This window comes from Oncorhynchus mykiss, chromosome 11 (assembly GCF_013265735.2).
Source record: "Oncorhynchus mykiss isolate Arlee chromosome 11, USDA_OmykA_1.1, whole genome shotgun sequence".
NCBI classification, from domain to species: Eukaryota; Metazoa; Chordata; class Actinopteri; order Salmoniformes; family Salmonidae; genus Oncorhynchus; species Oncorhynchus mykiss.
Genome location: NC_048575.1, coordinates 77,778,059 through 77,802,727, shown reverse-complemented (window position 1 = coordinate 77,802,727; position 24,669 = coordinate 77,778,059). Strand labels below are relative to the sequence as shown.

The 24,669-nt window shown below is 47.0% G+C and overlaps 1 long non-coding RNA gene across 2 annotated transcripts in view; it reads left to right on the top strand.

Annotated features, from left to right (window-relative positions):
• Positions 1-24,667, top strand: part of LOC118936501 — a 43,494-nt gene extending 18,827 nt beyond the window's left edge. The window contains exons 2-5 of one of the 2 annotated variants that reach the window (XR_005034746.1): positions 8,601-8,805; positions 23,015-23,201; positions 23,569-23,783; positions 24,029-24,667. This is a non-coding gene — a long non-coding RNA (uncharacterized LOC118936501). The remainder of the gene's footprint in view (positions 1-8,600; positions 8,806-23,014; positions 23,202-23,568; positions 23,784-24,028) is intronic. The other variant, XR_005034747.1, reaches the window with a different exon arrangement.
• Positions 24,668-24,669: the final 2 nt, after the last annotated feature.

Sequence of the window (24,669 nt, the reverse complement as noted above, 5' to 3'; positions counted from 1 at the left end):
ATGCTTTGTTTTGGCCAGGTCGCAGTTGCAAATGAGAACTTGTTCTCAACTAGCCTACCTGGTTAAATAAAGGTGTTCTCAACTGGCCTACCTGGTTAAATAAAGGTGTTCTCAACTAGCCTACCTGGTTAAATAAAGGTGTTCTCAACTAGCCTACCTGGTTAAATAAAGGTGAAATAAAATAATAAAAAAATATAGCCTCCACATTGACTCTGTACCGGTACCCCCTGTATATAACCTCCACATTGACTCTGTACCGGTACCCCCTGTATATAACCTCCACATTGACTCTGTACCGGTACCCCCTGTATATAACCTCCACATTGACTCTGTACTGGTACCCCCTGTATATAACCTCCACATTGACTCTGTACCGGTACCCCCTGTATATAACCTCCACATTGACTCTGTACCGGTACCCCCTGTATATAACCTCCACATTGACTCTGTACCGGTACCCCCTGTATATAGCCTCCACATTGACTCTGTACCGGTACCCCCTGTATATAGCCTCCACATTGACTCTGTACCGGTACCCCCTGTATATAACCTCCACATTGACTCTGTACCGGTACCCCCTGTATATAGCCTCCACATTGACTCTGTACCGGTACCCCCTGTATATAACCTCCACATTGACTCTGTACCGGTACCCCCTGTATATAACCTCCACATTGACTCTGTACTGGTACCCCCTGTATATAGTCTCCACATTGACTCTGTACCGGTACCCTCTGTATATAACCTCCACATTGACTCTGTACCGGTACCCCCTGTATATAACCTCCACATTGACTCTGTACTGGTACCCCCTATATATAGCCTCCACATTGACTCTGTACTGGTACCTCCCTGTATATAGTCTCCACATTGACTCTGTACCGGTACCCCCTGTATATAACCTCCACATTGACTCTGTACCGGTACCCCCTGTATATAGCCTCCACAATGACTCAGTACCGGTACCCCCTGTATATAGCCTCCACATTGACTCTGTACCGGTACCCCCTGTAAATAGCCTCCACATTGACTCTGTACCGGTACCCCCTGTATATAGCCTCCACATTGACTCTGTACCGGTACCCCCTGTATATAGTCTCCACATTGACTCTGTACCGGTACCCCCTGTATATAACCTCCACATTGACTCTGTACTGGTACCCCCTGTATATATCCTCCACATTGACTCTGTACCGGTACCCCCTGTATATAGCCTCCACATTGACTCTGTACCGGTACCCCCTGTATATAGCCTCCACATTGACTCTGTACTGGTACCCCCTGTATATAGCCTCCATATTGACTCAGTACCGGTACCCCCTGTATATAGCCTCCACATTGACTCTGTACTGGTACCCCCTGTATATAGCCTCCACATTGACTCTGTACCGGTACCCCCTGTATATAGCCTCCATATTGACTCAGTACCGGTACCCCCTGTATATAGCTTCCACATTGACTCTGTACCGGTACCCCCTGTATATAGCCTCCACATTGACTCAGTACCGGTACCCCCTGTATATAGCCTCCACATTGACTCTGTACCGGTACCCCCTGTATATAGCCTCCACTTTGACTCTGTACCGGTACCCCCTGTATATAGCCTCCACATTGACTCTGTACCGGTACCCCCTGTATATAGCCTCCACATTGACTCTGTACCGGTACCCCCTGTATATAGTCTCCACATTGACTCTGTACTGGTACCCCCTGTATATAGCCTCCACATTGACTCTGTACTGGTACCCCCTGTATATAGCCTCCACTTTGACTCTGTAATGGTACCCCCTGTATATAGCCTCCACATTGACTCTGTACCGGTACCCCCCTGTATATAGCCTCCACATTGACTCTGTACCGGTACCCCCTGTATATAGCCTCCACATTGACTCTGTACTGGTACCCCCCTGTATATAGCCTCCACATTGACTCTGTACCGTAACACCCTGTATATAGCCTCCACATTGACTCTGTACCGGTACCCCCTGTATATAGCCTCCACATTGACTCTGTACTGGTACCCCCCTGTATATAGTCTCCACATTGACTCTGTACCGGTACCCCCTGTATATAGCCTCCACATTGACTCTGTACCAGAACCCCCTGTATATAGCCTCCACATTGACTCTGTACCGTAATGCCCTGTATATAGCCTCCACATTGACTCTGTACCGGTACCCCCTGTATATAGCCTCCACATTGACTCTGTACCGGTACCCCCTGTATAAAGCCTCCACATTGACTCTGTACCGGTACCCCCTGTATATAGTCTCCACATTGACTCTGTACCGGTACCCCCTGTATATAGTCTCCACATTGACTCTGTACCGGTACCCCCTGTATATAGCCTCCACATTGACTCTGTACTGGTACCCCCCTGTATATAGTCTCCACATTGACTCTGTACCAGAACCCCCTGTAAATAGCCTCCACATTGACTCTGTACCGTAATGCCCTGTATATAGCCTCCACATTGACTCTGTACCGGTACCCCCTGTATATAGCCTCCACATTGACTCTGTACCGGTACCCCCTGTATATAGCCTCCACATTGACTCTGTACCGGTACCCCCTGTATATAGCCTCCACATTGACTCTGTACCGGTACCCCCTGTATATAGCCTCCACATTGACTCTGTACCGGTACCCCCTGTATATAGCCTCCACATTGACTCTGTACCGGTACCCCCTGTATAAAGCCTCCACATTGACTCTGTACCGGTACCCCCTGTATATAGCCTCCACATTGACTCTGTACCGGTACACCCTGTATATAGCCTCCACATTGACTCTGTACCGGTACCCCCTGTATATAGCCTCCACATTGACTCTGTACCGGTACCCCCTGTATATAGCCTCCACATTGACTCTGTACCGGTACCCCCTGTATATAGCCTCCACATTGACTCTGTACCGGTACCCCCTGTATATAGCCTCCACATTGACTCTGTACCGGTACCTCCTGTATATAGTCTCCACATTGACTCTGTACTGGTACCCCCTGTATATAGCCTCCACATTGACTCTGTACTGGTACCCCCTGTATATAGCCTCCACATTGACTCTGTACCAGTACCCCCTGTATATAGCCTCCACATTGACTCTGTACCGGTACCCCCTGTATATAGTCTCCACATTGACTCTGTACCGGTACCCCCTGTATATAGTCTCCACATTGACTCTGTACTGGTACCCCCTGTATATAGCCTCCACATTGACTCTGTACCGGTACCCCCTGTATATAACCACCACATTGACTCTGTACCGGTACCCCCTGTATATAGCCTCCACATTGACTCTGTACCGGTACCCCCTGTATATAGCCTCCACATTGACTCTGTACCGGTACCTCCTGTATATAGCCTCCACATTGACTCTGTACCGGTACCCCCTGTATATAGCCTCCACATTGACTCTGTACCGGTACCCCCTGTATATAGCCTCCACATTGACTCAGTACCGGTACCCCCTGTATATAGCCTCCACATTGACTCTGTACCGGTACCCCCTGTATATAGCCTCCACATTGACTCTGTACCGGTACCCCCTGTATATAGCCTCCACATTGACTCTGTACCGGTACCCCCTGTATATAGCCTCCACTTTGACTCTGTACCGGTACCCCCTGTATATAGCCTCCACATTGACTCTGTACCGGTACCCCCTGTATATAGCCTCCACATTGACTCTGTACCGGTACCCCCTGTATATAGCCTCCACATTGACTCTGTACCGGTACCCCCTGTGTATAGCCTCCACATTGACTCTGTACCGGTACCCCCTGTATATAGCCTCCACATTGACTCTGTACCGGTACCTCCTGTATATAGCCTCCACATTGACTCTGTACCGGTACCTCCTGTATATAGCCTCCACATTGACTCTGTACCGGTACCCCCTGTATATAGCCTCCACATTGACTCTGTACCGGTACCTCCTGTATATAGCCTCCACATTGACTCTGTACCGGTACCTCCTGTATATAGCCTCCACATTGACTCTGTACCGGTACCCCCTGTATATAACCTCCACATTGACTCTGTACCGGTACCTCCTGTATATAGCCTCCACATTGACTCTGTACCGGTACCTCCTGTATATAGCCTCCACATTGACTCTGTACCGGTACCCCCTGTATATAGCCTCCACATTGACTCTGTACCGGTACCACCTGTATATAGCCTCCACATTGACTCTGTACCGGTACCCCCTGTATATAGCCTCCACATTGACTCTGTACCGGTACCCCCTGTATATAGCCTCCACATTGACTCTGTACCGGTACCCCCTGTATATAGCCTCCACATTGACTCTGTACCGGTACCCCCTGTATATAGCCTCCACATTGACTCTGTACCGGTACCTCCTGTATATAGTCTCCACATTGACTCTGTACCGGTACCCCCTGTATATAGCCTCCACATTGACTCTGTACCGGTACCCCCTGTATATAGCCTCCACATTGACTCTGTACCGGTACCCCCTGTGTATAGCCTCCACATTGACTCTGTACCGGTACCCCCTGTATATAGCCTCCACATTGACTCTGTACCGGTACCTCCTGTATATAGCCTCCACATTGACTCTGTACCGGTACCTCCTGTATATAGCCTCCACATTGACTCTGTACCGGTACCCCCTGTATATAGCCTCCACATTGACTCTGTACCGGTACCTCCTGTATATAGCCTCCACATTGACTCTGTACCGGTACCTCCTGTATATAGCCTCCACATTGACTCTGTACCGGTACCTCCTGTATATAGCCTCCACATTGACTCTGTACCGGTACCTCCTGTATATAGCCTCCACATTGACTCTGTACCGGTACCCCCTGTATATAGCCTCCACATTGACTCTGTACCGGTACCCCCTGTATATAGCCTCCACATTGACTCTGTACCGGTACCCCCTGTATATAGCCTCCACATTGACTCTGTACCGGTACCCCCTGTATATAGCCTCCACATTGACTCTGTACCGGTACCCCCTGTATATAGCCTCCACATTGACTCTGTACCGGTACCCCCTGTATATAGCCTCCACATTGACTCTGTACCGGTACCCCCTGTATATAGCCTCCACATTGACTCTGTACCGGTACCCCCTGTATATAGCCTCCACATTGACTCTGTACCGGTACCCCCTGTATATAGCCTCCACATTGACTCTGTACCGGTACCCCCTGTATATAGCCTCCACTTTGACTCTGTACCGGTACCCCCTGTATATAGCCTCCACATTGACTCTGTACCGGTACCCCCTGTATATAGCCTCCACATTGACTCTGTACCGGTACCCCCTGTATATAGCCTCCACATTGACTCTGTACCGGTACCCCCTGTATATAGCCTCCACATTGACTCTGTACCGGTACCCCCTGTATATAGCCTCCACATTGACTCTGTACCGGTACCCCCTGTATATAGCCTCCACATTGACTCTGTACCGGTACCCCCTGTATATAGCCTCCACATTGACTCTGTACCGGTACCCCCTGTATATAGCCTCCACTTTGACTCTGTACCGGTACCCCCTGTATATAGCCTCCACATTGACTCTGTACCGGTACCCCCTGTATATAGCCTCCACATTGACTCTGTACCGGTACCCCCTGTATATAGCCTCCACATTGACTCTGTACCGGTACCCCCTGTATATAGCCTCCACATTGACTCTGTACCGGTACCCCCTGTATATAGCCTCCACATTGACTCTGTACCGGTACCCCCTGTATATAGCCTCCACATTGACTCTGTACCGGTACCCCCTGTATATAGCCTCCACATTGACTCTGTACCGGTACCCCCTGTATATAGCCTCCACATTGACTCTGTACCGGTACCCCCTGTATATAGCCTCCACATTGACTCTGTACCGTAATACCCTGTATATAGCCTCCACATTGACTCTGTACCGGTACCCCCTGTATATAGCCTCCACATTGACTCTGTACCGGTACCCCCTGTATATAGCCTCCACATTGACTCTGTACCGGTACCCCCTGTATATAGTCTCACTATTGTTATTTTACTGCTGCTCTTTAATTATTTGTTATTCTTATTTCTTACTTTTTTTGTTGTATTTTTTTTTTAACTGCGTTGTTGGTTAAGGGTTTGTAAGTAAGCATTTCACTGTAAGGTCTACTACACCGGTTGTATTCAGCGCATGTGACAAATAAAATTTGATTTGATCCACATACACACTCTCACACTCTCACACATGCCTTCTTTCAACCTTCCTGAACATGAACTAGCATGTTACAGCTTCTGGTTTAGAGTAACTGATGATTGACACCGTTGTGGGAAAGCTAACTGTGTGTGTGTGTGTGTGTGTGTGTTAACTAACTATTTGTAAATAAACACTGTCTGGTGCCTAAGAGAATGAAAATGTAAATATACACCCCAGTGTTATAACCCCCATCCCCCATCCTCTCACACACTGGGGGTTTTCTCCTGCAGCAGAGCAGAGGGCTTATCTTTGGGCACAGAGAACACACTTTATCAGCTAAACTACAGGAGCTTCACTTCCTGTTAGCGTGTGTGTGTGTGTGTGTGTGTGTGGTAATAGTGAACACCATGTTAACTGGGTGAGAGCTATTTAGTGACAACACATAGTGGAAGAAACAACGTGACTATTGAACACATTCACACAAGTAAGCTACATACTCATACATACATACATACATACTCACTCCCATTTATGTATACACACACATTACAACCATATACATAGAAACACTTGTTACACACACACACACACACACACACAGAGAGAAAGGTTGTTTTCAGAGCGTTCTCTGCTCTCTCTGCTTCTGAAAACAGACTGAGCAGGTGGGCGGAGCTTTGGCTTCCCCTGCACTCCACCTAGCCAATCAGATTCTCAACTACTCCAGCTGAGCCCCCTCCCCCAGCCAATCAGAAGCCCCCCTCCCCCCTTCTCTATATGTGTTCAGTGCTGACTGAGCAGAGAACACGCCTGAAACTACCAGCTGGGAGGAACAGAGACGAAAAGCAGAGAGGGCAGAGAGAAGGAGAGAAAGAAAGATAGGGGGGCTGTGAGCTAAAGGGAGAGTGGGAAGCAGAGCGAGAGAGAGTGGAGGAGAGGGGGAAGCAGAGTGAGAGAGTGGAGGAGAGGGGGAAGCAGAGCGAGAGAGAGTGGAGGAGAGGGGGAAGCAGAGCGAGAGAGAGTGGAGGAGAGGGGGAAGCAGAGCGAGAGAGAGTGGAGGAGAGGGGGAAGCAGAGCGAGAGAGAGTGGAGGAGAGGGGGAAGCAGAGCGAGAGAGAGTGGAGGAGAGGGGGAAGCAGAGCGAGAGAGAGTGGAGGAGAGGGGGAAGCAGAGCGAGAGAGAGTGGAGGAGAGGGGGAAGCAGAGCGAGAGAGAGTGGAGAGAGGGGGAAGCAGAGCGAGAGAGAGTGGAGGAGAGGGGGAAGCAGAGCGAGAGAGAGTGAAGGAGAGGGGGAAGCAGAGAGAGTGGAGGAGAGGGGGAAGCAGAGAGAGTGAAGGGGAAGCAGAGAGAGTGGAGGAGAGGAGGAAGCAGAGAGAGTGGAGGAGAGGAGGAAGCAGAGCGAGAGTGGAGGAGAGGAGGAAGCAGAGCGAGAGTGGAGGAGAGGAGGAAGCAGCGAGAGTGGAGGAGAGGAGGAAGCAGCGAGAGTGGAGGAGAGGAGGAAGCAGCGAGAGTGGAGGAGAGGAGGAAGCAGCGAGAGAGTGGAGGAGAGGAGGAAGCAGAGAGAGAGTGGAGGAGAGGGGGAAGCAGAGAGAGAGTGGAGGAGAGTGGGAAGCAGAGAGAGAGTGGAGGAGAGTGGGAAGCAGAGAGAGAGTGGAGGAGAGTGGGAAGCAGAGAGAGAGTGGAGGAGAGGGGGAAGCAGAGAGAGAGTGGAGGAGGGGGAAGCAGAGAGAGAGTGGAGGAGAGGAGGAAGCAGAGAGAGAGTGGAGGAGAGGAGGAAGCAGAGAGAGAGTGGAGGAGAGGGGGAAGCAGAGAGAGAGTGGAGGAGAGTGGGAAGCAGAGAGAGAGTGGAGGAGAGTGGGAAGCAGAGAGAGAGTGGAGGAGAGTGGGAAGCAGAGAGAGAGTGGAGGAGAGGGGGAAGCAGAGAGAGAGTGGAGGAGGGGGAAGCAGAGAGAGTGGAGGAGAGGGGGAAGCAGAGAGAGTGGAGGAGAGGGGGAAGCAGAGAGAGAGTGGAGGAGAGGGGGAAGCAGAGAGAGAGTGGAGGAGAGGGGGAAGCAGAGAGAGAGTGGAGGAGAGTGGGAAGCAGAGAGAGAGTGGAGGAGAGTGGGAAGCAGAGAGAGAGTGTAGGAGAGTGGGAAGCAGAGAGAGAGTGGAGGAGAGGGGGAAGCAGAGAGAGTGGAGGAGTGGGGGAAGCAGAGCGAGAGAGAGTGGAGGAGAGGGGGAAGCAGAGCGAGAGTGTGTGCAAGCAAGAGATGTGGGGATGGGAGGGTTTATGTGTCTGTTAAAGAGTTACTGAGGGAAAGGGAGGGTTAGGGTTAGTGTTGTTGGGCATACCAGGACGGGAGGGGAGTAGAAAGAGCCACTTAACCACAGCACTAGAACAGCCTGATGAGCACTGGACTTGGGAACAACGTTTCTCTCTTAAAACCCTATTCAGGTTGAGGAGGCCAAGAGAGGAAGAAAGAGCAAAAGAAAGCGAAGAGAGAGGGAGAGATATAACGAAGGCAAGCTGACCGGCTAGACTCTCTGAAAGGCAGAGAGACACCAGTCACCAGAGGTGCTCGCCCCAAAAACAAAAAGGAGAAGTGGAAAAACAAAGGCAGAGGAAAAGAAAGAGAAGCCTTGGCTGTGTCTCTGTGAGGGTGAGTGCCTTGGCTGTGTCTCTGTGAGGGTGAGTGCCTTGGCTGTGTCTCTGTGAGGGTGTGTGCCTTGGCTGTGTCTCTGTGAGGGTGAGTGTCTTGGCTGTGTCTATGTGACTGTGAGTGTCTTGGCTGTGTCTCTGTGACTGTGAGTGTCTTGGCTGTGTCTCTGTGAGGGTGTGTGCCTTGGCTGTGTCTCTGTGAGGGTGAGTGTCTTGGCTGTGTCTCTGTGAGGGTGAGTGCCTTGTGCCTTGGCTGTGTCTCTGTGAGGGTGAGTGCCTTGGCTGTGTCTCTGTGAGGGTGAGTGCCTTGGCTGTGTCTCTGTGAGGGTGAGTGTCTTGGCTGTGTCTCTGTGACTGTGAGTGTCTTGGCTGTGTCTCTGTGACTGTGAGTGTCTTGGCTGTGTCTCTGTGACTGTGAGTGTCTTGGCTGTGTCTCTGTGAGGGTGTGTGCCTTGGCTGTGTCTCTGTGAGGGTGAGTGTCTTGGCTGTGTCTCTGTGAGGGTGAGTGCCTTGTGCCTTGGCTGTGTCTCTGTGAGGTTGAGTGTCACAAGCTGATATCCCCATTTCTGTTGTCTGTCTGTGTTGTTGTCAGGAAGCCTGGCACTCAGCAGCTCCAAAAATTGCCTCGAACAGTGGGAGGGGGAGGGAAGGAGGAAGGGGGAGGAAGAAGAGAGAGAGGGAGAAAGGGGGGGGGTAGAAATAGAGGGAGAGGGGGGAGAGATAGGGAGGGGGAGGTAGAAAGGTAGTTTGAGATAGGAAGAGAACCCTAACAAACAGCATTCTCACAACTATCCATCTGAGCTGATGACTTAGCTAAGATCGCCTATATATATATATATATATATAGACCTCTATATATACACACAGTACCAGTCAAGTGTTTGGACACACCTACTCAGTTTTTCTTTATTTTTACTATTTTCTGCATTGTAGAATAATAGTGAAGACTGTGAAATAACACATATGCAATCATGTAGTAGCCAAAGAAGTGTTAAACAAATCTAAATATATTTGAGACTCTTCAAATTAGGCACCCTTTGCCTTGATGACAGCTTTGCACACTCTCGGCATTCTCTCAACCAGCTTCATGAGGTAGTCACCTGGAATGCATTTCCTTTAACAGGTGTGCCTTGTTAAAAGTTCATATGTGGAATTTCTTAACTTCTTAATGCATTTGAGCCAGTCAGTTGTGTTGTGACAAGGTAGGGGTGGTATACAGAATATGGCCCTATTTGGGCATTTACCATATTATTGCAAGAACAGCTCAAATAAGCAAAAAGAAATGACAGTCCATCATTACTTTAAGACATGAAGGTCAGTCAATGAGAAAATATCAAGAACTTTGACAAATTTCTTTAATTGCAGTCGCAAAAACCATCAATCGCTATGATGAAACTGTCTCTCATGAGGACTGCCACAGGAAAGGAAGACCCAGAGTTACCTCTGCTGCAGAGGATACGTTCATTAGAGTTAACTGGTTCTCATGAGGACCACCACAGGAATGGAAGACCCAGAGTTACCTCTGCTGCAGAGGATACGTTCATTAGAGTTAACTGGTTCTCATGAGGACTGCCAAAGGAAAGGAAGACCCAGAGTTACCTCTGCTGCAGAGGATACGTTCATTAGAGTTAACTGGTTCTCATGAGGACCGACACAGGAAAGGAAGACCCAGAGTTACCTCTGCTGAAGAGGATACATTCATTAGAGTTAACAGTCTCAGAAATTGCAGCAAAATAAATGCTTCACAGAGTTCAAGTAACAGACACATCTCAACTTCAACTGTTCAGAGGAGACTGCGTGAATCAGGCCTTCATGGTCGAATTGCTGCAAAGAAACCACTACTAAAGGACACCCATAATAAGAAGTGACTTGCTTGGGCCAAGAAACATGAGCTAATGACATTAAACCATGGGAAATTAGTTCTTCTGATGGATGGGTCCAAATTGGTGATTTTTGGTTACATGAGCGAGGGACATTAGACTGGTGTAAATCTGTCCTTTGTTCTGATGAGTCCAAATTTGAGATTTTTGGTTCCAACCGCCGTGTCTTTGTGAGACGCAGAGTACGTGAACGGATGATCTCTGCATGTGTGTTTCCAACTGTGAAGCATGGAGGAGGAGGTGTGATGGTGCTTAGCTCATGACATTTTCTGTGATTTATTCAGAATTCAAGGCACGCTTAACCAGCATGGCTACCATAGCATTCTGCAGTGATACTCCATCCTATCTGGTTTGAGCTTAGTGGGACTATCATCTGTTTTTCAACAGGACAATGACCCAATACACCTCCAGGCTGTGTAACTGCTATTTGACCAAGAAGGAGAGAGATGGAGTGCTGCATCAGATGACCTGGCCTCCACAATCACCCGACCTCAACATAATTGAGATGGTTTGGGATGAGTTGGACCGCAGAGTGAAGGAAAAGGAAAATCAGCCAACAAGTGCTCAGCATATGTGGGAACTCCTTCAAGACTGTTGGAAAAGCATTCCAGGTGTAGGTGGCTGAGAGAATGACAAGAGTGTGCAAAGCTGTCATCAAGGCAAAGGGTGTCTACTTTGAAAAATCCCAAATGTTAAATATATTTAGATTTGTTTAACACTTTTTTGGTTACTACATGATTCCATATGTGTTACTTCATAGTTTGATGTCTTCACTATTATTCCACAATGTAGAAAATAGTCCAAACAAAGAAAACCCCCAGAATTGGTAGGTGTTCTAAAACTTTTGACTGGTAGTGTATATCACTGGGACCTGCTGCTGACCATCAGGCAGTGGACAGGCTATGAGTGAGTGGAGTGGAGTGGAGTGGAGTGGAGTGGAGTGGAGTGGAGTGGAGTGGAGTGAGTGAGAGGGCCGGAGAGGTGTGTGTCCGTTGGTTGAGAGAGTGCTAAGGCAGAGACAGCTGAGAGACAAGCAACGTCGTGACAACTTTTTACCAGTTGTAGGTAGGCTATTTAGACTGGTCATTATGGAGACACCATTTTTCCATAAAACATATAGACAGCTGGAGCTGAGATCACTCCTTCAAGACTGTTGAAAAATTCCACAAATTAACTTTTAAGAAGGCACACCTGTTAATTGAAATGCATTCCAGGTGACTACCTCATGAAGCTGGTTGAGAGAATGCAAAGAGTGTGCAAAGCTGTCATCAAGGCAAAGGGTGCCTAATTTGAAGAATCTCAAATATAAAATATATTTTGATTTGTTTAACACTTTTTTGGTTACTACATGATTGTGTTATTTCATAGTATTGATGTCTTCACTATTATTCTACAATGTAGAAAACATTACAAATAATGAGTGAGTAGGTGTGTCCAAACTTTTGACTGGTACTGTGTACACAAGAACAGAGGGAAACAGATACTGTTTCTCTCTGTCAATTCAATTCAAGGGCCTTTATTGGCATGGGAAACATATTTTTATTTTATCAGGTAAGTTGACTGAGAACATGTTCTCATTTATAACAACAACTTGAGGAATAGTTACAGGGGAGAGGAATGAGCCAATTGTCAGCTGGGGATGATTAGTTGACTGCGCTGGTATGAGGGATAGCTAGGGACTTTAGCCAGGACACCAGGGTTAACACCCCTACTCTTACTATAAGTGCTATGTGATCTTTACTGACCTCAGAGCGTCAGGACACCCGTTTAACATCACATCCAGAAGACAGCACCCTACACAGGGCAGTGTCCCCAATCACTGCCCTGGGGTATTGGGATATTTTTTTAGACCAGAGGAAAGAGTGCCTCCTACTGTCCCTCCAACACCACTTCCAGCAGCATCTGGTCTCCCATCCAGGGACCAACCTTGGTTAACTTCAGTAGTAAGCTAGAAGTGGGATGCAGGGTGGTATGCTGCTGGCATAGGGATGCTGCTGACATATGATAACATTGCCAAAGCAAGTGAAGTAGATAATATACAAAAGTGAAATAAACAATAAAAATGAACAGTAAACATTACACTCACAGAAGTTCCAAAATAATAAAGACATTACGAATGACATATTATGCACATATATTGTTGTAATGATGTGCAAATGGTTAAAGTACAAAAGGAAAATTAAATAAACATAAATATGGGTTGTATTTACAATGGTGTTTGTTCTTCACTGGTTGCCCTTTTCTTGTGGCAACAGGTCACAAATCTTGCTGCTGTGATGTCACACTGTGGTAATTCACCCAGTAGATATGGGAGTTTATCAAAATTGGGTTTGTTTCCAAATTCTTTGTGGATCTGTGTAATCTGAGGGAAGTATGTGTCTCTAATATGGTCATACATTTGGCAGGAGGTTAGGAAGTGCAGCTTAGTTTCCACCTCATTTTGTGGGTAGTTTGTCTCTCTTTCTCTCTCTGTTTTTTTTTCTCTCTCTATCTCTTAGAGTTTTCTCTCACTCCCTCTGTTCGTAGTCTGTCATTACATGACCTTCCTCTGTACACGATGACGTCACATTCTAACTCTGTGGATCACACTAACCTAATCCCATCAACAGTTGTGTGTGTGTGTGTGTGTGTGTGTGTGTGTGTGTGTGTGTGTGTGTGTGTGTGTGCGCGTGTGTGTGTGCGTGTGTTTATCTGCTGGACCTATATATTCTAGACCTATAGATTATGGATTTATAGAGACACACATTCTAACTCTGTGGATCACACTAACCTAATCCCTTCAACAGTTGATTGTGTGTGCGTGTGCGTGCACGTGTGTGCGCGTGTGTGTGTGCGTGTGTTTATCTGCTGGACCTATATATTCTAGACCTATAGATCATGGACCTATAGAGACACACATTCAGCAGCCAATGAGAATCTGGGCACTGGATTAAGCCTTTAACGTTAATGAGAGAGATTCTCTAACAAGAGATTGCATCAAGAACATTCCGTGAACATCACCATGGTTACACAACCTGAGAGTGTGACGTTTGTTGCTTCCCAGATGGCACCCTATTCCCTATATAGTGCACTACTATAGACCAGAGCCCTATTCCCTATATAGTGCACTACTATAGACCAGAGCCCTATTCCCTATATAGTGCACTACTATAGACCAGAGCCCTATTCCCTATATAGTGCACTACTATAGACCAGAGCCCTATTCCCTATATAGTGCACTACTATAGACCAGAACCCAATTCCCTATATAGTGCACTACTATAGACCAGAACCCTATTCCCTATATAGTGCACTACTATAGACCAGAGCCCTATTCCCTATATAGTGCACTACTATAGACCAGAGCCCTATTCCCTATACAGTGCACTACTATAGACCAGAGCCCTATTCCCTATATAGTGCACTACTATAGACCAGAACCCAATTCCCTATATAGTGCACTACTATAGACCAGAACCCTATTCCCTATATAGTGCACTACTATAGACCAGAGCCCTATTCCCTATATAGTGCACTACTATAGACCAGAGCCCTATTCCCTATATAGTGCACTACTATAGACCAGAGCCCTATTCCCTATATAGTGCACTACTATAGACCAGAGCCCTATTCCCTATATAGTGCACTACTATAGACCAGAACCCTATTCCCTATATAGTGCACTACTATAGACCAGAGCCCTATTCCCTATATAGTGTACTACTATAGACCAGAGCCCTATTCCCTATATAGTGCACTACTTTTGACCAGAGCCCTATTCCCTATATAGTGCACTACTATAGACCAGAGCCCTATTCCCTATATAGTGCACTACTATAGACCAGAGCCCTATTCCCTATATAGTGCACTACTATAGACCAGAACCCTATTCCCTATATAGTGCACTACTATAGACCAGAGCCCTATTCCCTATATAGTGCACTACTATAGACCAGAGCCCTATTCCCTATATAGTGCACTACTTTTGACCAGAGCCCTATTCCCTATATAGTGCACTACTATAGACCAGAGCCCTATTCCCTATATAGTGCACTACTTTTGACCAGGCCCCATAGCCATTAGTTAGCCTAGAAAGATGATATACAGAGGCAGTATCTTAATTTGATCACCCCTGTTGCAGATTCTGAAGTTTGTAATTTCCACTTTGAAATTTCAGGCTTGATTTTCCCAATACGAAACATGTATCAACCCCTATGCCCATTAATGCCCATTAATTATAATCCACATAACAATTCACATAACAATTCACATTTCCTGTTGCTGCAGGATTATTTCCCTGCTGTAGAAAACTGGCTCAAATTAAGATCCTACATCTGTATCAACGAGGGCCAAACGCTCAAGTATATCGGCCCTCACCTTTGACCTCTTGACCCCTAACCACCCAACAGGTAAATGGCAGGTTGCTTCTGGGTCAGAAGTGTCGGTGTGGGTGGGAGTGGGTAACACAAGTTTGGTGACACCTTACTTGGGGAGGACGGCCTGGTGGTAATGACTGGAGCGGAATCTGTGGAATGGTATCAAGTACATCAAACCCAAGGTTTCCATTCCAGCCATTATTATAAGCCCTCAGCAGCTTCCTGTGTTGTGGGTGTGGGTCAGGGTTGTCAAGATGCCCGACAACTTACTGTCTGGGACTGTGTAAGAGGTTGTTAGTGTGAATGTCCACATTGTGGTGTTTGTGTTTTTAAAGCAATGTGTTCATTTAGACTACTTGTGATAGCCAGCCGTTATGACGAGACTTTGGTTTGTGACAGCTCATCAAATACAGACCAAATCTATAGACTTTAAAAATGGACAGTTTCTCTCTCTCTCTCTCTCTCCTTCTCTCTCTCTCTCTCTCTCTCTCTCTCTCTCTCTCCTTCTCTCTCTCTCTCTCTCTCTCTCTCGCTCTCTCTCTCTCTCTCCTTCTCTCTCTCTCTCTCTCTCTCTCTCTCTCTCTCTCTCTCTCTCTCTCTCTCTCTCACTCTCTCCTTCTCTCTCACTCTCTCCTTCTCTCTCCTTCTCTCTCTCTCTCCTCTCTCTCTCTCTCTCTCTATCTCTCTCTCTCTCTCTCTCTCTCTCTCTCTCTCTCTCTCTCTCTCGTAGTCCTTTCCGGCTCCACTGTGTTTGTTTAGCTACTACAGTATTATACTTTCTCTTCATTTTCTTTGGGCTGCGTCCCAAAAATAGGGTTCTGAAGACACCCTGTCTGGGTCTCTATTCAAGGCCTGGTCCGTAGAGTGAACGTTACTTGACACTCAGAAAAATAAGAAGGCTGAAAATAAGCATAAGTGATGTTGTACTGCAGGGGTCCCCAGTCGGGGGACGATTTATTTTTCTTTTCTTGAGGGGGTGGTCGGGGGCCCGGAACGTAATTAGAAACAGGTCCTTGCTAACATAGCAGGTCCTTTCTAGCCTCCAAACCTGGGAGGGGAACAGACATAGGTTACGTCCCAAGTGGTTCCCCTATTTTCTATGGGCCATGTGGTCCAAAGTAGTGCACTACAGAGAATAGGGGGCCATTTTTGATTTGTTTATTGAACCTTTATTTTAACTAGGCAAGTCAGTTAAAAACAAATTCTTATTTACAAAGACGGCCAAACCCTCCTCTAATCCAGACAACGCTGGGCCAATTGTGTGCTGCCCTATGGGACTCCCAATCACGGCCGGTTGTGATACAGCCCGGGGTCAAACCCGGGTCTGTAGTGAAGCCTCTACCACTGGGATGCAGTGCCTTAGACCGCTGTGCCACTCGGGAGCCAATTAGCTGACTGTCCTGGCGGAGGGGGGGGGGGGGGGGGGGGTGGACATGCTCTGTCGTAGTTCTCCATGACACTGACAGTATACAGACGATACTTGTAGCTTGTAATTAATGGGTATGTTGTGTTTTACATACAAGCTGCGATCACATGTCAGTAGAGGAGAGACTTGGATTGAATGGGCTAATGGAAATGGAAACCGAGTCCAGGACAGATTTCACAGGACTAGCATGTAAACGAACGACAACTGTAGGTCCTACCTTCAGAGGGCTCTCAGGAGTAATGGTGTGTGACTTCTGGGAGAACATATGTCACTAGAGAGTCATTACGGAGGTCACATTGGATTGGTTCTCTCTGCCTTGGCTGTCTCTGCCTCAGGAGGTGTGCATTTGTGGGTATTTATGTTCCTAATATTGAGTTGCACCCCCCCCCCCCCCCCCTTTCCCTCAGAACAGCCTCAATTCGTCGAGGCTTGGACTCGACAAGGTTTTGAAAGCGTTCCACAGGGATGCAGTCCCATGTTGACTCCAATGATTCCCACAGTTGTGTCAAGTTGTCTGGATGTCCTTTGGGTGGTGGGCTATTCTTGATAAACATGGGAAAAGCGTGAAAAACCCAGCAGCGTTGCAGTTCATGACACACTCAAACCGGTGCGCCTGGCACCTACTACCATACCCTGTTCAAAGGCACTTCAATCTTTTGTCTTGCTCATTCACCCTCTGAAAGACACACATACACATGTCTCAATTGTCTCAAGGCTTTAAAATCCTTCTTTAACCCGTCTCCTCCCTTTAATCTACACTGATTGAAGAGGATTTAACAAGTGACATCAATTTGGGATCATAGCTTTCCCCTGGATTCACCTGGTCAGGCTGTCAAGGAAATAGCAGGTTCACTCATTCACTCAGTGTGTTACTACATGTGTGAGTGTATATGTGTGTGTTTGTCTCTCATAGAGACGTCCTGTCCTGTAATGTCAACAGGCAGAGCAGGGCCCTGATGTTTGTCTCTCATAGAGACGTCCTGTCCTGTAATGTCAACAGGCAGAGCAGGGCCCTGATGTTTGTCTCTCAGAGAGACGTCCTGTCCTGTAATGTCAACAGGCAGAGCAGGGCCCTGATGTACTGTAACTCTTCTCTAATGGCACTACATTCCCCATATAGTGCACTCCTTTTGACCAGGGCCCACAGGGGTCCAGTAGTAGTGCATTATACAAGGAGTAGGGTGTTATTTGGGACACTATAACCATGTTACCTCGAGAACCAAATTACACTCTACAGCCCAGCCATCTGGAAACCAACCTTATTCACTGTGATGTCACACACACTACATGAAGACAACAGACATTCTCTCTCTGCTTCTCGCTCCTCTCTCTCTCTCTCTCTGTCTCTGTCTCTGTCTCTCTCTCTCTCTCTCTCTCTCTCTTTCTCTTTCTCTCTTTCTTTTTCTCTTTCTCTTTCTCTCTTTCTCATTCTCGCTGTCACTCTCTCTCTCATTCTCTCATTCTCTCTCTCTCATTCTCTCATTCTCTCTCTCTCTCATTCTCTCTCTCATTCTCTCTCTCATTCTCTCTCTCTCTCTCTCTCTCTCTCTCTCTCTCTCTCTCTCTCTCTCTTTCTCATTCTCGCTGTCACTCTCATTCTCTCTCTCTCTCTCATTCTCTCTCTCTCTCTCATTCTCTCTCTCATTTTCTCTCTCTCTCATTTTCTCTCTCTCTCATTTTCTCTCTCTCTCTCATTTTCTCTCTCTCTCTCATTCTCTCTCTCTCTCTCTCTCTCTCTTTCGCTCTCTTTCTCTTTCTCTCTTTCTCATTCTCGCTGTCACTCTCTCTCTCTCTCTCATTCTCTCATTGTCTCTCTCTCTCTCATTGTCTCTCTCTCTCTCTCTCTCTCTCTCTTTCTCATTCTCGCTGTCTCTCTCTCTCTCTCTCTTTCTCATTCTCGCTGTCACTCTCTCTCTCTCATTCTCTCTCTCATTCTCTCTCTCTCTCTCATTCTCTCTCTCTCATTCTCTCTCTCTCTCTCTCATTTTTTCTCTCTCTCATTTTCTCTCTCTCTCTCATTTTCTCTCTCTCTCTCTCATTTTCTCTCTCTCTCTCTCATTCTCTCTCTCTCTCTCTCTCTCATTCTCTCTCTCTCTCTCATTCTCTCTCTCTCTCTCTCTCATTTTCTCTCTCTCTCATTTTCTCTCTCTCTCATTTTCTCTCTCTCTCTCTCATTCTCTCTCTCTCGCTCTCATTCTCTCTCTCTCTCTCTCTCTCTCTCTCTCTCTCTCTCTCTCTCTCTCTCTCTCTCTGTTACATCTCTCCGAGTCCTCAAACATATGGTTAGATGAGACAAAAATGTAGCTTTTTGGCCATCAAGGAAATTGCTATGTCTGGCACAAACCCAACACATCTCATCACCCCGAGAAAACCACCCACACAGTGAAGCATGGTGGTGGCAGCATCATGCTGTGGGGATGTTTTTCATTGGCAGGGACTGGGAAACTGGTCAGAATTGGAGGAATAATGGATGGCACTAAATACAGGGAAATTATTGAGGGAAACCAGTTTCAGTCTTCCAGAGATTTGAGACTGGGATGGAGGGTCACCTTCCAGCAGGACAATGACCCTAAGCATACTGCTAAAGCAACACTTGAGTGGTTTAAGGGGAAACATTTAATCGTCTTGGAATGGCATAATCAATGCGCAGACCTCAATCGAATTGAGAATCTGTGGTATGACTTAAAGATTGCTGTACACCAGCGGAACCCATCCAACTTTCAAGGAGCTGGAGCTGTTGTTCCTTGAAGAATGGGCAAAAATCCCAGTGGCTAGATGTGCCAAGCTTATAGAGACATACCCCAAGAGACCTGCAGCTGTAATTGCTGCAAAAGGTTTCTCTACAAAGTATTGACTTTTGGGGGGGGGGGGGGGGGGGGGGTGAATAGTTTTTTTTTTTGTCAACTTTCTTTTTTGTTTCACAATAAAGATTTGATATCTTCAAAGTGGTAGGCATGATGTGTAAATCAAATGATTACAAACCCCCCCAAAAACTCTATTTTAATTCCAGGTTGTAAGGCAACAAAATTGGAAAAATGCCAAGGGGGGTGAATACTTTCGCAAGCCACTGTATTCTCACACACTTCCTGTTTCTCTCCCCCTCTCTCATTCTCTACCTCTCCATCTCTCTCTCTGTCTCTATTCAATTTCAATTCAATTTATTGAGCTTTATTGGCATGGGAAACATATGTTAACATGGCCAAAGCAAGTGAAGTATATAATAAACAGAAGTGATGTAAACAATAAAAAATGAACAGTAAACATTACACTCACAAAAATTCCAAAAGAATAAAGACATTTCAAATGTAATATTATGTTTATATACAGTGTTGTAACAATGTGTAAATTGTTAAATTACAAAAGGGAAAATAAATAAACACAAATATAGGTTTTATTTACAATGGTGTTTGTTCTTCACTGGTTGCCCTTTTCTTGTGGCAACAGGTCACATACTGTATATTGCTAACCTAACCTCCTGTAGTTTATCAAAATTGGATGTGTTTTCCAATTCTTTGGGCTGGTGTAATAGGAGGGAAATATGTGTCTCTAATATGTCATCCATTTGGCAGGAGGTTAGGAAGTGGTCAGGTATTCTGCCACTGTGTACTCTCTGTTTAGGGTCAGTCACAGTGGTCAGGTATTCTGCCACTGTGTACTCTCTGTTTAGGGCCAGTCACAATGGTCAGGTATTCTGCCACTGTGTACTCTCTGTTTAGGGTCAGTCACAGTGGTCAGGTATTCTGCCACTGTGTACTCTCTGTTTAGGGTCAGTCACAGTGGTCAGGTATTCTGCCACTGTGTACTCTCTGTTTAGGGCCAGTCACAGTGGTCAGGTATTCTGCCACTGTGTACTCTCTGTTTAGGGTCAGTCACAGTGGTCAGGTAGGGTCAGTTACAGTGGTCAGGTATTCTGCCACTGTGTACTCTCTGTTTAGGGCCAGTTACAGTGGTCAGGTATTCTGCCACTGTGTACTCTCTGTTTAGGGCCAGTCACAGTGGTCAGGTATTCTGCCACTGTGTACTCTCTGTTTAGGGTCAGTCACAGTGGTCAGGTATTCTGCCACTGTGTACTCTCTGTTTAGGGTCAGTCACAGTGGTCAGGTATTCTGCCACTGTGTACTCTCTGTTTAGGGCCAGTCACAGTGGTCAGGTATTCTGCCACTGTGTACTCTCTGTTTAGGGTCAGTCACAGTGGTCAGGTATTCTGCCACTGTGTACTCTCTGTTTAGGGCCAAATAGCATTCTAGTGTGCTCTGTTTTTTTTATCAATTCTTTCCAATGTGTCAAGTAATTAACTTTGTGTTTTCTCTGTCTCTGTCTCCATCTCGCTCTCTCTCACTCTCATCTCTCGCTTTATTCTTCTCACTCACTCACTCACTCACAATCTCTCTCTCTCTCTCCCTCTCTCTGTCTCTCTCTCTCTCTCTCTCTCTCTCTCTCTCTCTCTCTCTCTCTCTCTCTCTCTCTCTCTCTCTCTCTCTCTCATGTTCTATTTATACTGTCTTGTCATGGTCAGCTCTTCAGCTGGAATCCAACCGTCAGGTTGCATTATTCCATTTATTACTGGGGGGGGGATCATCGGTTGCTCATGGCAACGTTACTGGAGTTGAAGTTATTTCATCACTGTTGGACTGGAGGCAGTGGGATTTTGGGAGATGAGGGGTGTGAATTACTATGATAGAAACTAGAAAGGGTCATTTTGGCCCTGAGCGCTCTGGAGCAGGTTTTCATCAACGATCTCTCTGCATCTTTCCCTCGATCTTGACTAGTCTCCCAGTTCCTGAAAAACATCCCCACAGCATGATGCTGCCACCACCATGCTTCACCGTAGGGATGATGCCAGGTTTCCTCCAGACGTGACGCTTGGCATTCAGGCCAGAGAGTTCAATCTTGGTTTCATCAGACCAGATAATCTTCTTTCTCATGGTCTTTAGGTGCCTTTTTGGCAAACTCCAAGCGGACTGTCATGTGCATTTTACTGAGGAGTGGCTTCCTTCTGGCCATTCTACCATAAAGGCCTGATAGGTGGAGTAGTGCAGAAATGGTTGTCCTTCTGGAAGGTTCTCCCATCTCCACAGAGGAACTTTGGAGCTCTGTCAGAGTGACCATCAGTTTCTTGGTCACCTCCCTGACCAAGGCCCTTCTCCCCCGATTGCTCAGTTTGGCCGGGCGGCCAGCTCTAGGAAGAGTCTCGGTGGTTCCAGTCTTCTTCCCTTTAAGAATGATGGAGGCCACTGTGTTATTGGGGACCTACATGTTTTGGTACCCTTCCCCAGATCTGTGCCTCGACACAGTCTGGTCTCGGAGAGCTACAGACAATTCCATTGACATCGTGGCTTGGTTTTTGCTCTGACATGCACTATCTTTCCAAATCATGTCCAATCAATTGAATTTACCACAGGTGGACTCCAATCAAGGAGCTCAATTTCGAGGCTCTTAGCAAAGGGTCTGAATACTCATGGAAATAAGGTATTTCTGTATTTTTTTTTTTATACATTTGCAAAATATTGCAAACTGTAGATCAGGATGATATTATTTTTGTGACTTTTTACCCCTTTTTCTCCCCAATTGGTTGTTACAGTCTCGGGAAAGAAGAAGGTTGAGAGACATGCGTCCTCCGAAACACGACCCTGCCAAGTCGCACTGCTTTTTGACACACTGCCCGCTTAACCCGGAAGCCAGCCGCACCAATGTGTCGGAGGAAACACCGTACAACTGGCGACCGATGTCAGTGTGCATGCGCCCGGCCCCGCCACAAAGAGTCGCTAGAGCACGATGAGACAAGGACATCTTGGCCTTCCAAACCCTCTCCTAACCTGGACAACGCTGGGCCAATTGTGCACCAACTCATGGGTCTCCCAGTCACAGCCGGCTACAACACAGCCTGGGCTACAACTACAGGTCTGTAGTTGACGTCTCAAGCACTGCGATGCAGTGACTTAGACCACTGTGCCACTCGGGAGGCCCGTAGATTGGGATTTTTCACCTGGTTACATACATTGTTCAACACCGCTGTTTTTCAGCATGGTTTTTGATTTTCTATATTATAAAAAAATCAACTAAGAAGTCGGCTCTTTTTCAGTGGGTGTCAATGGGGACGGCCAATTTCTTTTCCCACAAGGTGGGCTTGGTCTAAGGGAATTTCTTCTCATGAAGTGAATATGTACTAGGAGTATGGTCCATTAGAATGCACACAGGCCATTTGCCGGCATTAGTTGGAATCCTTGCCCCGGTGTTCTCATTTGTGTTGACATTTGGGTGCCCATGTCATGTTGACCTTCTGAGATGTTTCCTTGGAACATCATCTTTACCCCCCCCCCCCCCCCCCCCCCCCCCCCCCCTCTCTCTCACCCCCACGTACCCTGTCCCAAGATCCACAAAGTCTAGATGGTTCAAGGTTCAGTCCGCTGTGCCTTATTGTTCCGTATTAGGTCAAATAGGAGCTAAAATGGTAATATAAGTAAACTTGTGTCTGTTGTCTTTGAAATATTGATTCAGTTGAGGTAAATTGATTAATTAATATCTTTCTTTGTCTCTCTGTCTCTCCAGGGTTTCTCTGTGGAATGCCCGTGTCATGATGCCGTCGCTGAGACTCACCCTGCGTCCAGGTGACCAGGGAGGGCGTGTCGAGTCGTCAGCCAATCACAGCAGGTGCTTTAGGAGAGTCAGTTCCTGTTTATGTTCATCAGTACTTCCTCTCAGAACCCTCCCGCCTCACTGATGTCCTGCCCCCTCGGTAAGTAGGCCACTCAATCAATCAATCAAAGTAGGCTACTCCCTGCCAGCACTTCTTTGTCAAGATTCTAACACTATCCTTATAAATTGTTACACACTCCTGTCCTCATAGCTCATAATAACCGATAGTAAGTCTGTTATAACATCAGTATGTGTTGATGGTCACTTTCTATCCATAGCCTCATAGCTCATAATAACCGATAGTAAGTCTGTTATAACATCAGTATGTGTTGATGGTCACTTTCTATCCATAGCCTCATAGCTCATAATAACCGATAGTAAGTCTGTTATAACATCAGTATGTGTTGATGGTCACTTTCTATCCATAGCCTCACCACCACATATTTTCTTTCTCTCTCTCTCTCCAGGCGGTAGGTAGGTAGTTCCTGTATCCATCTCTTCCATCACTTCCTCTTCCTCCTTACTGTCTGGCTGTGTGGGGATGCTGGTGCTAGCTGGCACTGTTCGTAACTATGGTGATAGTCAGGTAACCGTGGCAAGAGGAGTCTGTGGGCACAGCTTCCTGATGTTGTGCCAGGTGCTGAGGGGACAGGAGGGCACCATCGAACGAACGGGCACAGAGGTGAGGCGTTACTATGTACTGTGGGGCAAACCCCAACTAGTCGCACGAGTGAAACTAGCATTGTCATCATGTTAATCATGAATTTATATCTATGAGAGATTTCAGAGAAAAGTTGAGTAATTAGCTTTTTCATTCTGGTGCAAACAGTTGTGTGCTGAGTTTCTAAGTCTGTTTGTTATTGTTATTGTTTGCAAGTCAATAAGTGTGTCTAGTATGTGTATTATTACACCTTTGCTTCTCCTCAGGTGCTGTGCAACTCTGCTTCCTAGTTTACACTGATGACATCACAACAGGAAGCATAGGACCTATCTTACTGTAGAACGTCAATCTCCGCCTCCTTGCACTTTCTAGAACTTCCTGTTGCTGCTACTTGACTTCCTGTTGCACAAAGTCTCTCAGACACTCTTAAGACCTCTAACCTCTGAACCCAAGCAGCCATGAGGCACATTCACGTAGAACTGACACGCGGCAGCAAGGAGGAGATGGCTCCTGTGGAGCTTCCATCCCAGGATGGGGACCTGCCTCCTCCCACGGCCCCCTCACAGGTCCCCGACCTTGGGGTGATGAGACCGGGGTTGGTGGTTCCCAAGCCCTTTGGTCATGAGCAGCTGCGTCTCCAGAAGGTCTATCAGCTCTCCATCTTCTCCCAGCTGGGGGGGTTCTCAGCCTCCGAGCTCCCCAGAACCAGTGAGGCCCAGCCGGGGCAAGTCCAGCCGGGTCAGGTCCAGCGGACTGACAGGGTGGGGGTCAAGAGAGGACAGGGTGGGGTTCAAGAGGATTCCCATCTAACACACAAATGGCCCCACCTGGCTGGGGACCTCGACAGGGAAAGGGATGGAGGGGTGCTGTCAGGGTCAGGACCTGGGGTAGGGGTGGATGTCGGAAT